The sequence below is a fragment of the Trichechus manatus genome, unplaced genomic scaffold (genome assembly GCF_000243295.1).
Source record: "Trichechus manatus latirostris isolate Lorelei unplaced genomic scaffold, TriManLat1.0 scaffold00054, whole genome shotgun sequence".
Lineage (NCBI taxonomy): Eukaryota > Metazoa > Chordata > Mammalia > Sirenia > Trichechidae > Trichechus > Trichechus manatus.
Window position 1 is genome coordinate 4,903,557 of NW_004443990.1, and position 20,941 is coordinate 4,924,497.

The following is a 20,941-nucleotide window of genomic DNA, read 5'->3' on the forward strand; positions in this document are numbered from 1 at the left end:
ATATATAAGAGCCATCACACGATAGCAAAAAGATGGAAACAACCTAGATGCCCATCAATGGATGAATGGATAAACAAATTATGGTATATTCACACAAAGGAATACTATGTAACAATCAAGAACAATGATGAATCCATGAAACATAACATGGAGGAATCTGGAAGGCATTATGCTGAGTGAAATTAGTCAGTCTCAAAAGGCCAAATATTGTATAAGACCACTATTATAAGAACTCATGAAAAGGTTTAAATACAGAAGAAACATTCTTTGATGGTTACCAGGGTGGATGGGGAGGGAGAGGGGTATTCACTAACTAGATATTAGACAAGAATTATCTTAGGTGAGGGGAAGGACAACACACACTACCGGGGAAGTCAGCACAACTGGACTAAACCAAAGCTAAGAAGTTTCCTGAATACAACCAAAGCCTTTGAGGAACAGAGTAGCAGGGGCGGGGATCTGGGGACCATGGTTTCAGGGGACATATAAATCATCTGACATAACGAAGTTTGTTAAGAAAATGTTCTACATCCCACTTTGGTGAGTGGTGTCTGGGGTCTTAAAAGCTAGCTAGTGGCCATCTAAGATACATCAACTGGTCCCAACCCACCTGAAGCAAAGCAGAATGAAGAACACCAAAGACACAATGAAAATATTAGCCCAAGAGACAGAAAGGGCCACATAAACCAGAGACTTCATCAGCCTCAGACCAGAAGAACTAGATGTTGCCTGGCTACCACCAATGACCACACTGACAGGGAATGCAACAGAGAGTCCCTGACGGAGCAGGAGAAAAGTGGGGTGCAGAACTCAAATTCTAGTAGAAAGACCAGATTTAATGGTTTGACTGAGACTGGAGGGACCCTGGAAGTCATGGCCCCCAGACTGTCTGTTTGCCCCAAACTAAAACCATTCCTGAGGCCAACTCTTCATACAAAGTTTAGATTGGACTATGGGACATAAAATGATACTCATGAAGAGTGTGCTTCTTAGCTCAAGTAGATGCATGAGACTAAATGAGCAGCTCTGATAGCCAAACTCTGCCCAGAAACCATAGTACTTGACACCCAAAAAGTGGGTACATACACCCCAAAACTCAACTATCCCAGTTTCAAGAGGACTAGTACTAGTTATCTGTGAGCATTAAGGATATGTGTCAACTTGACTGGGCCATGATTCTCAGTGGTTTTGCAGTTATGATGTAGTTTGGCAGTAGTATGATGCTATTATCACTCCCATGATGAGATTTGATATAATGTGATCACCTCCATGATGGGATCTGCTGTGAGTAGCCAATCAGTTGAAACGGAGTTTCCTCTGGGGTGTGGCTTGCATCAGATGTAAGTGGACTTTCTAGAAAGGCTCACAGGCTTTTGCTCACTCTGTATCCTGCAGCTGGCTCCTGTTCTTCTGACCTCCAGTTCTTGGGACTTGAGCTAGCAGCTTACCTGTTGTCTTGCCGGCTGATCTTGGGATTCATCAATCTTTGCAGCCTGTGAGGAAGATCCCTGCTGTCTGACCTGCCAATCTTGGGTTTGCCAGCCCCTGCAGCTATGTGAATTAAGGGAGGCCTCTATTTGGACCCACAGACTTGGGATGTTCCAGCCTCTACAACTGCATAAGCCATTTCCTTGACATAAATCTCTCTCTCTCTCTCTCTCTCTATATATATATATATATATACTCTTTACCGGTTTTGTTTCTCTGGAGAACCCAGCCTAAGACATTATCCCATTGACTTCTAGGCTCATCTTTCTGCATGGCATTTAATGATTATTTTACTGCTTGTCAAATCCAGGAGATGTTATTTTTTGGTTTACTTGGTTTTCAAGACATTTGTGAGGGTCTATGAATGACAATGAATCTTTTGATAATTTATGTGATGGTTAAGATTGTGTGTCAACTTGGCTGGGCCACGATTCTCAGTGTTTGTATGTGATCACTCCCATGATTGAATATGCTGTGGGTAGGCAATCAGATGAAAGCGAGTTTACTTGGGGGTGTGGCCTGCATCTGAATATAAGCAGAGGTTCTGGCTTTTTGCTCACTCTTGGTCTTGTGGCTGCCACCTCCGGTTCTGGGGACTTGAGCTGTCAGTTTATCTGCTGAACTTGGGATTTGTCAATCTTCACAGCCTGTGAGCAGAGCCCTGTTCTCTGACCTGTCGATCTTGGGTTCGCCAGCCCCTGCAGCTGCATGAATCAGGAGAAACCTTGCGATCTTGCCTGCCGATCTTGGAATTCGTCAAACTTCATAGCCTGTGAGTGGGAGCCTTGCTCTCCGACCTGCCAATCTTGGGCTCGCCAACTTCTGCGGCTGTGTGAATTGGGAGAGGCCTCTACCTTGATCCATGGACTTGGGATGTTCTAGCCTCTACAATTGCATGAGCTGTCTCCTTGATATAAATCTCTCTCTATATATATTCATACATTTTACTGGTTTTGCTTCTCTAGAGAACCCAGCCTAAGACAATTTATTATTTGAAAACCGTTTCTCATGGCTGCCTTCTGCAATTATGCATCTAGTGAGCATGAAGATGAGTGCGATCTGCCCAAAAGAGATCAGGAACCTATCTCTGAGTCAGACCACCATGCATAGTTTCCAGGGGAGAGAAGCTACCATTTCACTCAAGTCACTGGTTGAATGTTCTCTGATTGGGCAGTTGTTTTGAAGGCAATTTTAGGTGCTTGATGAGGACTTTTTTCTTTGAATTATCAGTTTTTCTTGGGTTCCTTCAAGGCAGAACTATTTCATTATCTTCAGACTTTATGTATAACTGGAGACCTGCTGGCCTAAGAACATAATTTCTATCATCAGTGAAATAACTGAATATAATATGCTCAACGAAGGGTGTTCTTTGCACAGTATTCACATGTAATGATGAGGCATAAAGGACCTCCTAAATTGAGTGGTAACATCCTACAGTGAAAAGACTTGATATAATGATACATCACGTTATATCAAATCTCAGTAGACTTGTATTTTAATCTCAGTTCTGATCCTTCTTAGCTTTATGACTTTAAGGAAAATTGTTTAAACTCTTCAAGCCTGTGTCCCCATGAGAAAAATGGGGATAATAGTGATAAATGGCCTGCCTACCTGAAATGAAATAATGTATGATAATGGTCTTTGAAAATTGTAAATATAAGGTATTAATATCATTAATAGTAATTACGCATGAGCTCCTCCATATTCACCTACTTACTGTAAGAAATATTATTATGTGTGAGGGTTATTGATTTAGGCTCAGTTAGCCTATTTGAATTCAATTTGACATTAGCCTAAAACGACTTTTAGGCTATTTGTATTTTTTATGAAGCTAAAGAGACAAAGTTTAGCTTCAAAAATTTGTGAGCCAAAGGGCTGATTAAATGTTACCATAATGTTGCACAGGTAGCCTTGGTGGCTTAGAGAATGACTAACAATATATAAGCTCTAGGGTGGGAACTTCAGTCCTATTACTGCCTTGCTTGTGCCATGGTGAATCACTTGCCCTTCCTGGACCTTTCTACCTGTGGCTGCTCTACACTGGTAAGCCCATCCATTAGCTTCCTTCCATGATCATTGAGATGATTGCTGACACAGAACAGCTGCTTTCTAAGTGTTTACTTCTCAAAGTCTGAGGGACCCTAGAACCACATATCTCACTCTTAATACCACCCCTTTTAAAAATTTTGGCGTATGTAAGTACTGCTACCCTTAAACAATTGTTCAAAATGGTAATGCTTCACTTCATGTACAGCTTTGCAATCGTGTTTCTAAGGGCTGGGAGGGAAGGAGTTCAGGACTGTAAAAGGGACTAATTTACCCAGTTCATTATACTCTGTACTGTGCGGGTCCCAGCATGTAGTTAGTGAAGCTCAGCAGATAAGATTCTATAGCCTGCTTGGAAATTATCCCACAAGTCCCTGAGACTACCAGTTCCCATCTGAGGAACGTTGGATCAGAACGAGAATGAAGCATGCTCTACTAGAGGGGTTTCAGTCATAACACCTATCAACTGTTTATGGCCGTGAAGAAGTCCCTTTTAGGTAAAGACCGTCTCAGAGACTAATATTCTGCAATATGGAATATACTGTATTCAATGTTTGGTAACTTAAACAATTTGAAATCTCCCCCACCCCACCCCAGAAATAGGTAAATAATGGGATAAAGGTAATTATGGGTTCCCTCATCTTTTCTACTTACCCGTTCCCTGTTATGATTAAACACACATAGCTTATAGCTCTTTTAGAAGCAAACTCAATTACCGTATTTATCCTTTCAACACTTGCGTGGCATTATAACTCATTTCAATCACAAGTACAACACAGTGGGAGTAAGGAGAAGTATGTGTGTGTTAAGGGGAGAGGGTGAAGAGGGGAAAATATTTTCCCTTTTATTGATGTTGGGAAGAATCCTTCCTTCATGAAGGCACTTCTTGGGGAAAACTGTTTTATTCCCAAGGCCTAATAAAGATTAGTGAGAGATGTCTGCAAAGCATTTGAAACTCTTTGGAATAAAGGCCGGGTTAAACACTCAGTGTCACTGTTATTACCATTACCATGTGATGCTCTGGGTCACTTCCAGCGGCCTTGTCTGATGTTCATGGTTCTTTTTTTGATCTTTAGCTCTTGATATCTTTATACATTTATTGAGGCTATTGAACAAAGTCCTGAGATCCTAAGAATAGCATATTGAGAATGAATGACTGTTAGCCTTAGCTTCTATGGGATGGACTTTCTGAGAATGTGCTTAAAGTAATCAGTTCAGATTTCTTTAGATAGCCTGTTGTTTTAGTTTGGCAATCTCGGTAGCAGGAAGGTTAATTAGTATCTGAATTTTTATTCCCAATTCTATTTCTTACTTTTATTGTTGTTAGTTGCTGTCGAGTCCGCCCCTGACTCATGGTAACCTCATGCACATTGGACTTCTGTGATCCATAAGATGTTCATTGGCTGATTTTTGGAAGTAGATCACCAGGGCTTTCATCTTAGTCTATCTTAGTCTGGAAACTAGTTAGTATAATGAATGAAAGATAAAGAATTAGTGTAATGTATTTAAGCAGGAAAGTGCACTAATAATACATTTTATAGAGAGTTTTAACAGTACAGGCTGAATTTTAAAAGACTAACTGGTTCTTGGAAAGCTAAATAAATTACAAACTTTTATTATATGCCTTCTATATTCAAAGAACTGTGCTAATTAGAATATCCTAGTCCCTGATTGGCAGCTGTATTTGGGGATCAGATAGAATTATCCCTCAAATATTTTTATAAATATTGCTGGTTTTTCCTTTTGAGTTTATGGAGTTTGTGTGTTGTTTTGTTCAAAAAAAGAGGGAGACACATTCTTTATAATCTTAGTTGATGAGCTGTTTATTTGTTTTCGATTTTAAGTGATGATCCTACAATAAGATTTGCTTATACACACACATACAAATTTTCCCCCCTAGTTTTTCAACTGAGATGATTTTTTTCAGTCCACCCCAATTTCTGCATGCCTATACCCACATATTTTTTATTTCTAAGCTTAGATTTCACCAAATAAAGGCAAACTAGGAAAAAAAAAAACCTTGAATTTTTCTACCAGGACCGAAAGAAATAGGAATTTAAAGATGAGCGTGGTGTAGATCATGCCAACAACTGATAAAAAAATTATTTTAATTAGCATCATATTTAGTTTTTGGATGTTGCTGTAAAAAAAAAATATATATATATGTAACTCAACAGTTTCCAATTCAACACGTTTAGTTTTATACAAAAGCAATTACTGTGGAATTACTATGGTTTTGTGTGTGTGTACATGTGTGTGTGTGTATACACGTAAAGGATTGAAAATAAGTGTTTAGATTAGAATAAACACACAGGATTGAGCACATGAAAGATCAAAAATATCCAAATTGGAAAGGAAGAAGTAAAACTATTCCTATTCATAGATGATATGATCCTATACATACAGAACCTGAAAAATTCCACAAGAAAACTACTGGAACTAATAGAAAGATTTAGCAGGGTGGCAGGATACAAGATCAACATACAAAAATCAGTTGGATTCCTATACAACAAAAAAGAGAACTTAGAAAAGGAAATCAGGAAAAAATACCATTTATAACAGCCCCTAAAAAGATAAAACACATAGGAATAAATCTAACCAGGATATATAAGACCTATACAAAGAAAACTATAAAATGCTATTGCAAGAAACCAAAAGAGTCCTACGTTAATGGAAAAACATACCATGCTCATGGATAGAAGACTCAACATGGTGAAAATGTCAGTTCTACCCAAAGTGATCTACAGATACCATGTAATCCCAATCCAAATCCCAATCCAACAGCATTCTTTAACAAGAAGGAAAAACTAACCACCAACTTTATATCGAAAAGAACGAGGCCGCAGATAAGCAAAGCATTACTGAAGAAAAAGAACAAAGTGGGAGGCCTCATACTGCCTGATCTCAGAACCTACTGAACAACCACGGTAGTCAAAACAGCCTGGTACTGGTGCAACAACAGACACATAGACCAATGGAACAGATTCGAGAACCCAGATGTAAATCCATCCACCTATGGTCAGCTGATCTTTGACAAAGGACTAAAGTCCATCAAATGGGGAAAAGACAGTCTTTTTAACAAATGGTGCTGGCAAAACTTTCTATCTGTAAAAAACAAAACAGGGCTCAGACTTCACACCATACACAAAATCTAACTCAAAATGGATAAAAGATCTAAATATAAAACCTGAAATGCTAAAGATCATGGAAGAAAAAATAGGGAAAATGCTAGAGGCCCTAACACATGGCATAAATACAATACAAACCATAACTAACAATACACAAACTCCGGAAGAGAAACTAGATAACTGGGAACTCCTAAAAATCAAACACTTACGCTCATCAAAAGACTTCACCAAAACAGTAAAAAGAGAACTTACAGACTGGGAAAAATTTTTGGCTACGACATATCTGGCAAGGGTCTAATCTCTAAAGTCTACAGAATACTTCAACACCTCAACAACAGAAAGACAAACAATCCAATTAAAAAATGGGCAAAGGATATGATCAGACACTTCACCGAAGAAGATATTCAGGTGGCTAACGGACACATGAGGAAATGCTCACAATCACTAGCCATTAGAGAAATGCAAATCAAAACTACAATGAGATGCCATCTCACCCTGACATTACTAGCTCTAATTAAAAAAAAAACAACAACAGAAAATAACAAACGTTAAAGAGGTTTTGGGGAGACTGGAGCTCTTATGCACTGCTGGTGGCAATGTAAAATGGTACAATCACTATGGAAAATGATATGGCACCTCCTTCAAAAACAAGAAATAGAAATATCATAAGATCCAGCAATCCCACTCCTAGGGATATATCCTAGAGAAATAACAACCATCATAGGAATAGACATATGCACACCCAAGTTCACTGCAGCATTATTCACAACAGCAAAAAGATGGAAAAAACCTAAGTGTCCATCAACAGATGAACAGATAAACAAATTATGGTACATACTCACAATGGAATACCAAACAACAATAAAGAACAATGATGAATCCGAAAAACATCTCACGACGTGGATAAATCTGGAGGGCATTATGCTGAGTGAAATAAGTCAATCACAAAAGGACAAATATTGTATGAGACCACTATTTAAAAACCTAAGAAAAGGTATACACATAGAAAAAAAAAAACAGTCTTTAATGGTTAGAGGGAAGGGAAGGGTGAGGAGGAGAAACCATTAACTAGATAATAGACAAGTGTTAACTTCGGTGAAGGGAAAGACAACACACAGTATAGGGGAATTCAGCTCAACTTGACCAAGGCAAAATCACAGAAGCTTCCTAGACACATCCAAACACCTGGAGGGCAGGGGACCATGGTCTCAGGGGACATCTATGTCAATTGGCATAACATAGTTCACAAAGAAAATGTTCTACATCCTACTTTAGTGAGTAGCATCTGGGGTCTTAAAAGCTTGTGAGCAGCCATCTAAGATGCATCTATTGGTCTTATCCCACCTGGAGCAAAAGAATGAAGAAAATCAAAGACACAAGGAAAATATTAGTCCAAAGGACTAATGGATCACATAAGCCACAGCCTCCATCAGTCTGAGCCGAGAAGAACTAGATGGTGCCTGGCTACCACCACCAACCACTCTGATAGGGATCACAATAGAGGGTCCCAGACACAGCGGGAAAAAAATGTAAAACAAAATTCAAATTCACAAAAAAAGACCAGACTTACTGGTCTGACAGAGACTGGAGGAACCCCCAAGAGAATGGCCCCCAGACACCCTGCCAACTCAGAACTGAAGCCACTCCTGAAGGCCACCTTTCAGTCAAAGATTAGACAAGCCTATAAAACAAACAATAACACAAGTGAGGAACGTGCTTCATAGTTCAATCAAGTGTGTGAGGCCAGATGGGCAACACCTGCCCAAAAGCAAAGAGGAGAAGACAGGGAGGGACAGGAAGACTGGACAAAAGGACACAGGGAACCCGTGATGTAAAGGGAAAGGGGGAGAGTGCTCACACACTGTGGGGATTACAACCAATGTCACAAAACAATTTGTGTATAAATTTTTGAATGAGAAACTAATCTGCTCTGTAAACTTTCACCTAAAGCACAATAAAATAAAGTTAAAAATATTGACTCTAAAAAAAAAGAAAAGAAATGTTTACATTGGAAATATATATATTGCCAATATATATTCTAAACACTCATTTTTAATCCTTTAAAACTACTTCCTCTAAGCAAACCTTGGAACAGTCTCTAAAATAAGTGCTTTTGGAGAGCCTGAAGCCAAATTAATCATCTGCCTTTAAAATTTTGCCTACTGAGAGGATGGTCACATGCAAAATGAATAACCTTCGTACAGTTCCCCCTCTTTATTCTTTTTCTTCAAGCTCGCTCTTGCATTTGTAATTTTACTTAAATTTCACTTAGCAGAAAACTCTCAAGTTTAACCTCTTGACAAAGTGACTTCTTTCCTTCTATTTCAGCCTTGTTTGAAATTCATCAGGTTGGATCTGAGTTTCTTCTCTCTCCTGTTAAGTTCTGCTTGTTCATCTCTCAGTTCTGTTGGCTGTCTGTCCTTAAGAACTTTAACCTACATAATGGTCCTTCTGTCTCTCACTTTAATTTTTGAGTCAGTTAAAAGTCTGTGCCCACTGTCAAATCAAATGTCTCCTCCCACTGTGAAAATTTGTTGTCATTTTGGATCCCCCTTTCTCTGTTGGTTTTACTTAGGTGGGGATTTTGGTGACTAGGCCTGTTCCCTTCCACGCCATTCATTGTACCAGATTCACTGTCTGCATTCAATAAATGTTATAAAATAACCATCATTTTGTTGAATAAGTCAGTGTGTTGCTGCCATTGTTCGCCTGGAGACAGTTTTCTGCAGACTGCATTAATCGGCAACAGCGTGCCAGGTTACATGCTGACAGCATCAGAATAACCTTCCCACCAGAAAAAGATGCCTTTTTCTTCTGTATCAAATGAAAGCTTAGATTTTAGAGAAAATCAGAAAATACAGAAAATGAAGGAGAAGAACTGAAATCACAGCATCTGTGGTTTGCTCTATCCTTAATAGTAAGGCAGCTTCCTAGAGATTTTATTGTAATATGTTGATGAAACGTTTATAGTCTTCCCTTTGCAGTTAGTTTAGAAAGCAGTTTCCAAGCAGCAGTCCCTGCATCATCTCAAAAACTTTTAGTAGAAAAACCACATTTCTTTCTCTCAAGCTGTGGACCCAGTCATATCTTTTTTTTTTTTCCCATTTGTTTAACACTTGATCTTTACGGTGAGGGACTAAGTTACGTGATCTTTCTTCCAGAAGAATATTTTTCAGATTTTTGTGTTTCATAGTTTTCTGATTTCATTGCTGTCTCAGTCACCTAGTGCTGCTCTAACAGAAATACCACGAGTGGCTGACTTTAACAAAGAGAAGTTTATTCTCCCACAGTCCAGTAGGCTACAAGTCCAAATTCAGGGCACCGACTCCAGGGAAATGCTTTCATCGTTGGCTCTGGAGGAAGGTCCATGTCATTGGTCTTCCCTTGGTCTGGGAGCTTCTCGGCGCAGGAACCTCAGGTCCAAGGGACACGCTCTGCTCCCGGCACTGCTTTCTTAGTGGTATGAGGTTCCCATGTGTCTCTGCTTGCTTCTCTATCTCAAAAGAGATTGCATTAAGACACTATCTAATCTTGTAAACCTCATCAGTATAACCTGATCATAGTGATAGAGTTTACAATACATAAGGAAATCACATCAGATTACACAATCATACAACACTGGGAATCATGACCCAGCCAAGTTGACAGATATTTTGGGGGGACACAATTCAATCCATGCCAATTGCCATGGTAGATTTACTTGTCAGGGAACTGTGACTATTTCTAGCAGTTCAAGTGTACACAATAATAAACTGTCCTTCATAAAGAAGGAATAACTTCACAGCTATTGCTGTGGTAGTGGGTTTGGGTACATCTTAGCATGGGTCTTGACTCCTGACCAAAAACAAATGTGTTAAGTAGGGGACTTAACATCACATCATGTTGCCTCAGATGGGCAACACTCTTTCCATAATCTTTGGATAAGTAGGGCATGCTATGACAGACAATTCAGCTCTCTCAAAGTCATTGCCTTATATTTTTTTCCCCAAAGGAATTTTAGGTCTTGTTTAGTATTTGTTAGTCCTCCTGAAACTGAGACAGCCAAGTTTTTGGGTATATGTACCCCCTTTTTGGGTGTCAAGTATTATGTTTTCTGGGTAGAGTTTGGCTATGGGAAAAAATCAGATCTTCTGGCAGAGCTTACAAAGCAGGTGCAGTCATAAAGAAGTTGACTTTTGATTCCATTGTCTCTGCCAGGACAGGTGGTTTGGTAGATGTATGGACTCCTGCCAGACAGGCTCTAACTCAAATTTCCCTTTAGAAAACAAAACAATAAAAATAGAGACAAAATGCCAAATCCTGTTTCAGACCCTGAAGACTGATATTGCTTGAAAAACTGGGGCATTTTATATAATAACATTCATTTGGTTCAAGCATACGCCAACTCCACCGCTTGTCTGTCAGTTTGTCGCACTGTGGTGGCTTGCATGTTGCTGTGATGCTGGCAGCTATGCCACTGGAATTTCCAATACGAGCAAGGTCACCCATGGTGGATGGGTTTCAGTGGAGCTTCCAGACTAAGACAGACTGGGAATAAGGACCTGGCCATCTACTTCTGAAAAAAATTGGCCAGTGAAAACCTTATGGATAGCAGCAGAACATTGTCTGATATAGTGCTCGAAGATGAGCCCCTCAGGTTGGAAGGCACTCAAAATACAGCTAGAGAAGAGCCGCCTCCTCAAAGTAAAGTCGACCTTAATGATGTGGCTGGAATAAAGCTTTCGGGACCTTCGTTTGTTGATGTGGCAAGGCTCAAAATGAGAAGAAACAGCTGCAAACATTCATTAATGATCAGAAGGTAGAATGTACAAAGTATGTATCAAGGAAAATTGGAAGTTGTCAAAAATAAAATGGAATGCTTGAAGATCGATATCCTAGGCATTAGTGAGCTGAAATGGAAGGGTATTGGCCATTTTGAATTGGACAATCATACGGTCTACTATGCCAGGAATGACAAACTGAGGAGGAATGGTGTCACATTCATTGTCAAAAGAACATTTCAAGATCAATCCTGAAATACAGAGCTGTCAGTGATAGGATAATATCCATATGCCTGCAAGGAAGACCAGTTAATAAGATTATTATTCAAATTTATGCACCAACCACTAAGATGAAAAAATTGAGGATTTTTACCAACTTCTGCAGTCTGAAATTGATCAGATATGCAATCAAGATGAAGAGCATTAGAAGACCTCTTTCTTGCTCCTCAAGTCAAACTAGAGCGTTTTCTGTTGGAGCCTGAGGAAAAATTACAGTAAACTCACTACCGGATGGCTGGTACTTCATGCAAGTTCTTTGTCTTCAATCTGCTTGCTTCTGCTTGCTTCCAGAGTCTTTAAATAGACGCTCCTTGAATTCTGCCTGGGGTTTATAGATGCATTCATTGGAAGAGACAGTGAGGAGTATGCTTATTCCATGTTACCTGAAACTGGAACCTCTCCCTGCTGGGATTTTGACTGGAATGACTTTGAATCTATAGATCAACTTGAAGAGAATTGACATCTTAACAATATTGAGTCTCCTGACCTGTGAGCAAAGTGTATCTCTTCATTTACTTAGGTCTTTAATTTTTCTTGGTAATGTTTTATAGTTTTTAATACACATCTTGCACATCTTTTGTCAGATTTATTCCTAAGTATTTCATATTTTTGATGCAATTGTAAATGATATTAATATATTTAATATCAGTTTTTCATTGTTTGTTGTTAGGGTATAGAAACACAAATGATTTTGTACTTTGGCCTTTATATGGCAACTTTGCTAAACTCACTTATTCTAGTAACTTTTTTGGTAGATTCATTAGACTTGTCTACACATATGATTAGATTATATATGAATAGACAGTTTTACTTCTTTTCAAATCTTTTTTCTATTGTTGTAGTTTAAGTGAAAGTTTACAATTCAAGTTAGTCTCTCATACAAAAATTTATACAGACGTTGTTATGTAACCCTAATTGCTCCCTCCATACTGCAACAGCACACTCCTCATTTCCACCCCTGATTTCCCATGTCCATTCAACCAGCAGCTAACCCTGTCTGCCTTTTCATCTCACTTCCAGACAGAAGCTGCCCATTTAGTCTCATGTATCTACTTGACCTAAGAAGCACACTCTTGATGAGTATCATTTTATGTCCCATAGTCCAGTTCAATCTTTGTCTGAAGAGTTGGCTCGGGAATTGTTTTAGTTCTGGGTTGACAGAGAGTCTGGCGGCCATGCTTTCTGGTGTTCCTCCAGTCTCAGTCAGACCATTAAGTCTGGTCTTTTTACTAGAATTTGAGTTCTGCATCTCACACAAGTCCTGCTCCATCAGGAACTCTCTGTTTTGTTCCCTGTCAGGGTGGTCATTCGTGGTAGCCAGGCACCATCTAGTTCTTCTGGTCTCAGGCTGATGAAGTCTCTGGTCTATGTGGCCCTTTCTGTCTCTTGGGCTAATACTTTCCTGGTGTCTTTGGTGTTCTTCATTCTCCTTTACTCCAGGTGGTTGGGACAAACTGATACATCTTAGATGGTGCTTACTAGCTTTTAAGACCCCAGATGCCACTCACCAAAGTAGGATGCAGAACATTTTCTGAAAAAACTTTGTTATGCCAATTGACCTAGATGTCCCCTGAAAGCATGGTCCCCAGACCCCTGCCCCTGCTACTCTGTCCCTCAAAGTGTTTGATTGTATTCAGGAAACTTCTTAGCTTTGTTTTAGTCCCGTTGTGCTGACTTCCCCTGTAGTGTATGCTGTCCTTCCCTTCACCTAAGATAATTCTTGTCTACTATCTAGTTAGTGAATAACCCTTCCCCTCCTTCCCCACCCTCGTAACCATCAAAGATGTTTTCTTCTGTGTTTAAACCTTTTCTTGATTTCTTATAATAGTGGTCTTATACAGTATTTGTCCTTTCGTGACTGACTAAATTCACTCAGCATAATGACCTCCAGATTCCTCCATGTTATAAGATGTTCTTTTCAAATCTTGATGTCTTTTATTTCTTTTTCTTGCCTCATTGCACTGGATAGAACCTCCAGTACAACCTCCAGCTGAATAGAAGTGGCAGGAGCAAACATTCTTCCCTTGTTCCTTATCTTAGGGGGAAAGCATTCAGTCGTTCACCATTAAGTACGATGTTAGTGATATGTTTTTTTTGTAGGTGCTCTTTACCAGGCTGAAGAAGATCCCTTCTAATCTTAGTTTGCAAAGAGTTTTGTTGTTCTTGTTACTTTTTTTTAAAATCAGGAATGGATGTTGGATTTTGTCAAATATTATGCATTTAATGAGATCGTATGATTTTTCTTTCTTAGTTTTGGCAACTTTTGTTGGTTGATTTTCAAATAGTAAACTAACCTACTTTTTCAGGACAAATTCCACTTGGTCCTGGCCTGGGAGGGTGAAAGCCTATTCCCTAGCATGCACCCTTCTTGTTGACTTGGGGAGTATGTGGGAGGTGAGGAGATGGAAGAGGTAACGATGGTGGACAACTCAAGCCCTAGAGTGGAGAGACTTTGGGGCTACGATCTATCCATCTACTCCCCATTTCCTCCCTATCCTCAACCAGAGTAACTTACCTGTTAGGAAATCTCCATGTACCTGTATCCACGCAAGAACTGCCCCGTAGGTCATAATATTATAGCCCTCAGGGCAGAGGAATAGACCTGTTACTTCCACAACTTACCTTGGCCGGAGTCCAGTGCTGCTGTATAACATCCCTGCCCAAAACTGATACTGGCCTTGAGGTGCTGTTTTCCTGCTCTGCAGTTATTACAGGATAGGCACTGAGCTGAAGAGGGCAATATGGTGCAGAGAGGAGGGCTTGACTAGAAAGCTTTCCCAGCCCTTGTGGAGGCACCTGGCCCTGCCCTGCTCTCCTCTTACTGTGTTTCCCTGGTCAGATCCCAGTCTCCATCTGTCTCCCTAGGGGTTTCCCACAGTTCTTGCTGTTTTCTGGTTGCCAAAAATTTTCCTTCCATGGCATCTCCAGGGTCAGGTTTGGCAGATGGCTCCTGAAGCACGTGTTAATTCTGCTTTGCTTGAAATAGGAGTTAATATCTGTATTTCAGGAATTGGAAGTCTCCTTGTAACAGAAGACTTAACAGCAATACTGGATGCACGAAGTTAATGGAGCAATATCTTCCAAGTGCAGAACGGAAAGAAACTTGAAACTTGAATTTTATACTTAGTCAGTTATCAGCCACACTACCCAAGGCTCCCACGGAGGAAACGCTCACTTCCAAAAGCCACATATGTCAGTTCTATCATTTCAATCTTTGTTAGTGGTTAACCTCATATTAAGAAACCAATGTAATTAACCCAAAATCATGAATTAAGTAAAATGGAACAAAATTTGCTACTTTAGGGAATTGGGTGAAGGGAAAGATTATTAGTTCTTTCATGATAAAGTTATTGTATTCTGATTGTAAAACTTTCAGAGGGGACTGAACATAAAGTAAGAGTCTCCTCAGCCCTTTCAGTTCCAGTCCCTAGAGACAACCACTGTTAATAAACTTTTGTGCCTGCTCCCAGCATTTTTTATGCATATAAAATACTTCTGTTTTGCATGAATTGGATCATCCTGTATATGTTTTGTACAACCTTGAGTATATCCCACATGAATTTAGAGACCATCTCAAGAATAGATTTGATGCACTGAACACTAATGACCGAAGACCAGACAAGTCGTAGAATGACATCATACACGAAGAAAGCAAGAGGTCATTAAAAAGACAGGAAAGAAATAAGAGACCATAGTGGATGTCAGAAGAGACTCTGAAACTTGCTCTTGAACATCGACTAGCAAACAGAAGAAATGATGAAGTAAAAGACCTGAACAGAAGATTTCAAAAGGTGGCTCCAGAAGACAAAGAAAAGTATTACAATGACACGTGCAACGACCTGGAGTTAGAAAAACAAAAAGGAAGAACACCCTTGGCATTTCTCAAGCTGAAAGAAGTGAAGGAAAAATTCAAGCCTTGAATAGTAATAGTGAAGGATTCTATGGGGAACATACTGAACAATGCAGGAAGCATCAAAAGAAAATGGAAGGAATACATAGAGTCACTGTGCCAAAAAGAATTCATCACATTCAGTCATTTCAGGAGGTAGCATATAATCAAGAACCAAAGGTCCTGAAGGAAGAAGTCCAAGCTGCACTGAAGGCATTGGCGAAAAACAAGACTACACGAATTGATGGAATACCAATTGAGATGTTTCAACAAACGGATGCAGCATTGGAAGGGCTCACTCCTCTATGCCAAGAAATTTGGAAGACAGCTACCTGGCCAACCGACTGGAAGAGATCCATATTTATGCCCATTCCAAAGAAAGGTGATCCAACAGAATGTGGAAATTATCGAACAATATTATTAATATCACATACAAATAAAATTTTGCTGAAGATCATTCAAAACCGGTTGCAGCAGTACATCCACAGGGAACTGCCAGAAATTCAGGCCACATTCAGTAGAGGATGTGGAAAGAGGGATATCATTGCTAATGTCAGATGGATCCTGGCTGAAAGCAGAGTACCACGAAGATGTTTACCTGTGTTTTATTGACTATGCAAAGGCATTTGACTGTGTGGATCATGACGAACTATGGATAACATTTTGAAGAATGGGAATTCCAGAACACTTAACTGTGCACATGAGGAACCTGTACATAGATCAAGAGGCAGTCTTTCAAACAGAACAAAGGGATATTGCTTGGTTTAAAGTCAGGAAAGGTGTGTGTTAGGGTTGTATCCTTTTGCCATACTTATTCAATCTGTATGCCAGGCAAATAATTTGAGAATTCTAACTATATGAAGAAGAACAGGAAGACTCATTAACAACCTGTGATATGCAGATGACACAACCTTGCTTGCTGAAAGTGAAGAGGACTTGAAGCACTTACTGATGAAGATGAAAGACTATGGCCTTCAGTATAGATTACACCTCAACATAAAGAAAACAAAAATCCTCAAAACTGGACCAATAAGCAACATCATGATAAATGGAGAAAAGATTGAAGTTGTCAAGGATTTCATTTTACTTGGATCCACAATCAACAGCCATGGAGGCAGCAGTCAAGAAATCAAATGATGCACTGCATTGGGCAAATCTGCTGCAAAGGCTCTTTAAGGTCAAAGATGTCACTTTAAGGACTAAGGTGTACCTGACCCAAGGCGTGGTGTTTTCAATCTCTTCATATGCATGTGAAAGCTGGACAATAAATAAGGAAGACTGAAGAAGAACTGATGCCTTTGAATTATGGTGTTGGCGAAGAATATTGAATATACCGTGGACTACCAGAAGAACAAATAAATCTGTCTTGGAAGAAGTACAGTCAGAGTGCTCCTTCGAAGCATTGGACATGTTATCAGGAGGGATCAGTCCCTGGAGAAGGACATCAGGCTTGGTGAAGAAGAGGGTCAGTGAAAAAGAGGAAGATCTTCACTGAGATGGACTGACACAGTGGCTGCAACGATGGGCTCAAGCATAACAACAATTGTGAGGATGGCACAGGACTCGGCAGTGTTTTGTTCTGTTGTACTTAAGGTCGCTATGAGTTGGAACCAATGTGACAGCACCTAACACACACACATAATGAGGCCGATAGCATGCCTGTCATCTTGAATAAGCAAGGGGTGGTACCTGCCATTCCTATGTGACATGAGAACTAACTCCTTGCATGTAAGCTATCTCCTGATTAGGTAATGTAGGAACTAACCTCTGTCTTTAAGATATCTCCTTATTTAGGTATACTTCCAGTTCCGGCTCAGTTAAGAAAAGCAAGAGGCTGGGGTCTCAAGACCAGTCGAAACTGATCTGGAATCAGCTTTTGCCTGCCTGACGTGCACAATACCGACCACCCTGTCCCTTGGATGACCTATTGACGTCAGAGGCTGAGAAACACAACCCCGTCTACATCCTGGGCTTGGGCAAAACGCCATGTTTGTGGCCTCTCTCTTAGTCTGAGCAGGCGCAGAAGATCGGACAGCCCCAGGAATGCCTTTATGGGTCAAACCAATCAGCAGGCTGACTCTACCTTGGGGAGTCCTTGAAGACCCCAGACCCATTTTTACTTTACCCATATAAACCCCTTGAGTCATTGTTCAGGGAGCCACCTTGGGGACACAAGTCCCGGTGGGCTGCTTTACTTGGCCAACTAAATAAAGCTTCTTCTTCTGCTTTCACTGCTTTGTGTCTTTCCAGTTGCGCGGAGCAGACCTGGAAGTGTCCAGTTACAATAACACACAGAAGATTATTTTGAGGAGCACAGTTCTCATGGGTGATATTATTTATTTTACGTGCCAGTGTGTCATTTGGCTGAAAGGCAACCTCTGGGAGTGGTTAAAGTTCAAGTTTGAAAAATATCTCAGGGTAATAGTCTCGGGGGTTCATCTACTCTCTACTGGCCTGGTAAGTCTGGTGTTTTTTTAGGAATTTGAGTTTTGTTCTACATTTTTCTCCCATTCTACCCAGGACCATCTACTGAGTCCCTGGTCAGAATGGTCCGTAGCGGTAGCCGGGCATCATCTAGTTCTTTTGGTCTCAAGGTAGGTGATACCATTTTTTGTGTAGACTATTGGTTCTGTAGACTAGTTTATTCTTTGAGTCTTTGGTTTCCTTCTTTCTCTTTTCCTCCAGATGAATAGAGATCAATAGTTGTATATAAGATGGCCACTCGCAAGCTTTTAATATCCCAGATCCCAGATGTTACTCACCAAATTAGGATGTAGAACATTGTCTTTATGGACTATATTAAGCCAATTGACTGAGTTGTCCCCCCAAGACTATGGTCCTGAGCCCTCAAACCCAGTAGACCAATCCTGTGAGGTGTTTGGTTGTGTCTAGGAAGTATCCATAACTATGACCGCTATATGCTTTATTTTATACTTGAAAATATAAGCTGCATTTTTTTAAATAATGAAAATTTGGAGACAATGTCAATGTGCAGTCAAAGTCCTTCAGTAGGGGAATGGCCACCTGATGGATGTATAGCCCAACGGCCCAATCAAGGAATGCTATATAATATTTAAAAAGAGTATGCTAGTCCTCTAAGACAGTCCCTAGGTGATGCAAACAGTTTGCACTTGACTACTAACCTAAAGGCTGGTGGTTCGAACCCACCCAGCAGTGCCATGTAAGAAAGGCCTGGCAATCTACTTCCATAAAGACATAGCCAAAAAAAATCCTATGGAGCAGTTCTACTCTGTAACACTTGGGGGGTCACCATGAGTCAAAATCAACTAGCCAGCAATGAGTTAGTCCTCTAAATAACACTTGGGGGGATCTCCAAGATATGCTATTGAGTGAAAGAAGCACACTGGAGAACAATGTGTATTGTGTGATGCCATTAATGGAAAAAAAAAAAAGGAAAAAGAGTACCACATATTTCCCACAGATTCATATATATGAATGAATGTAAAGCAAAAGGTTTGGAAGGACGGACACAAAAAATGGTAACGGGGCTTATATATAAGGAATGAAAGAAGAGGAATGGAAATGGGGATGGTGCTATAACCTAATCTAAAGGGAATTTTAATCTAATCTGTAATATTTTAATCTTATGCAGAATATATCCAGCTATTGCTTGTATAATTCAAAACTAATTTTTAAAATGTTAAGGTGAGAGAAAACAAGGTCTCCGTGCTGAGTGCAATTGGCATGTCTGAGGAGTCACTGCCCCAACCCCTCCCCAGCTTCTATAAAGCCTGCAGGGGCACCTCCTTCTCTCCAACCACACACACAGGAAATCTGGCTGTAATTCCAACTGAACTGTGTCCTCAACAGCATTAAGAAAGAACAAGCTATTTTGCAATCAGTAGCAGAGAGGGCCCGTTATCCCACAGGCAGTTGGACTTCACCCTGGGGGTAGGAATGTTTGAGAAAGGTAAGTGGAGACAAGGGAGTGCTGTGGTGTTTTTGAGAGTGTGTATGTGTGGGGTGGAGGGTCCTTCAAGTGACTACAGTCTCTGAGATGTAGTGGTTTCAACAGTGCCCTCTAGAGGCCGCCTCCGGGATGGGGAGCTGGAGGGTAACTTGTAGGACAAGCCTTGTTTGGACTATCTCCCCTTAGAGTCATAATTCTCCTTCTGATTCACAAAGAGCCACTGTCCACGGTCACATACAGCAAGTCACTGGCAGAGCAAGGCTGAAAGAATAGTCTCCTCTCCCGTGGGCTGCTGGGCTCCGCTTCCCAGCAGATGACGGGATCCCTGGGCACACTGGGAAGATGTCCCATATAATTTCCCTTGTTCCTTGGCCAAGGTGGAGTCTGGGCAAAGGAAGTAAGAGGGAGTGGCAAGAAGGTGGCTAGAGGTGGGAGGTGTGGCTAGACCACGACAGGACATGGGAGCCATGGTTGGCACGTGCCCAGCCTCTTGAGCACCCAGGAAGGTGGACTAACACAGTCATACGTCATAGGGCCATTTTCCTGCCTGAGAACGAAAGCCCCTTTGCCAGACTTCCTCAGACTTTTTCTTCTATTTCAGAATGATCCTAAAGTTTAACCCAAACACTCCCAATCACACTGATCTTGTCCCAGAGAGGCCCTGGTCTGAGTCACCCAACTGACCACAACCACAACCAGCTCTGCTCTCTCCCGTTTCCTGAAATCCAGGAGCAGATGGTGGGGCTGTGGGGACAGCCCCCTACCAAAAGCCAAGAAGAAAGGGGAGAGTGGGGACGATAGAGGAAGTTAGCTTGGTCCTGAGCCTCTAGCCTTCAGGATCCTCCTTCCTGTGAAGCCCAACGGTCTCTGGCCAGATTTCCTGCCCCTTTAGCCCCTGACAAAACTGGGGGCTGCCCATCAGGGTTGGTCTGGGACAGATTACTATTGGGATGGTCCCTGAGGCTGATCAGGTCATTATCACTCCAGATCTCCCCTTTGAGGCCTCTCCCTTCTCCATCATTCCTTAGGCTGACTTTTTTCCCTTTCAAAGGAACACTGGGGGCTCAGTGTATCCAGAATTTGGGAGGAGGGTTAGCAGTCTGTACCTCTTGGTCACAGCACTGGTCTAGGCACACAATGGGGAGCTGAGAAACCCTGGATTGGGGGTGCTAAGTTCAAGGGCTGGAACAACTCTGGTCCCTCCTTTCCTGCCCCTCCCCCACATCATGGGCCCCGCTCTGCGAACCCTAACCTCAGTTGTTGCTGTTTAATGCCATTGAGTTGATTTTCCACTCATAGCGACCCCATGTCACAGAGTAGAACCGCCCCGTAGGGTTTGGGGGAGGAGAATTCAGTCTCCTGGGGTGGGCATCCTTCTGCCCCACCCCTCCTTCCAGCTTAGAGGACATAAAAGCCCAGA